Source organism: Hylobates moloch, unplaced genomic scaffold, assembly GCF_009828535.3.
Source record: "Hylobates moloch isolate HMO894 unplaced genomic scaffold, HMol_V3 SCAFFOLD_1, whole genome shotgun sequence".
Classification (NCBI taxonomy): Eukaryota; Metazoa; Chordata; class Mammalia; order Primates; family Hylobatidae; genus Hylobates; species Hylobates moloch.
Window position 1 is genome coordinate 19,862,029 of NW_026652276.1, and position 1,265 is coordinate 19,863,293.

Sequence of the window (1,265 nt, forward strand, 5' to 3'; positions counted from 1 at the left end):
TTCTCTTAAAATACCTGATAACCTTTTAACAAGAAATATTTCGTGCCCTTTATCTTGTTTCTTCTTACAAAGTTCCCTAAGACAGCTGAGGAGGTGACTTCTAGGAATTTTCATTTCGTAATGTTGATGGTCCATGGGAATCTGGGGTGGGTCCAGTACCATCTCCTAGGCCAGAGGGAACTTGAATGTTCTAGCCTGGCTCTCAGGGAGCAGTTTCAGTGCTCACAGAATCTCTTCATACTAGGACTCCAGGAGAAACAAGAGGAATGTTATTGTGATTTCTGTCTGATTTTTCTAAGGCTCTTCAAGCTTCTCCATTACAAGCCTGCCTTCTTGCATTTCTTGTGTGTCCTTTTTCAAAGAGCAATTCTTCCTGCAGCTTTGTATAGAGTGGTAACCCTGGTCATGCTGGTGTGCTGAGGTGCAGGTGTTCTATAGCGTAAGGAGGTTAGAGCCTTTGCAATGCAATGCTGTTTTCAATATGGCATCCGGAAGCAGGATAACAGAAGGGACACATCCCAACTGCTCTGCTGCCTACCCATTTGTAAATGGTAAATTTCTGGTGCCTCTGCCTGGAATTTGAGCTGATTTAAATGGATACTGGTCTTAGAGTCCCTCAGAATATTATCTTTTAGTCTGTTATAAACCAGTATATGATTTGGGATTCTGAAGTTCTTTTCTTTTTGGAATGTTCAAGGTAATTCTTCTGAGCGCTACACCCAGGCTCTTCTCCCATGAGTCACACTAGATTCAGTTCTGATAATTTCTAGTTTTAGTATTCTTCTTTGATGACTCGTATCATCAAAAGAAGCATACACATAACACAGTAGTATGAGCTTTACTTGAACTTAGAGATCATCTACAGGTAAAAATCCCAACTTCATTCCCTGCCCGCATTGTCATCCTATGACCATGAAATTGTTAGTGGGTCAATAAAGACATTTGCATGATAATTCATACCCACTTCTCACTTACTATGTCCACATTCTGTTTCCTAACATCAGATTCTGATTTGGGCAGCATTTAGTGACATTCTAGTGACATAATAGTTGTGATAGAGGCAGCTAATTGTCTATCTATGACCATTCTCCTCTAATATAGAAATACTTGTGATAGAACCTCTAATTTTAACCTGGCTTAGGGCTGCCTGAAATAAAGCCTTCCCTACAGCTGAGGATTGCCATGGGACTAAGTTCTAATCAATATAGAGTAAGTTGCGGCAGGCTGTTCAACTTCTGGAAAGTGTCTTTAAAGGAAAGCAGTAT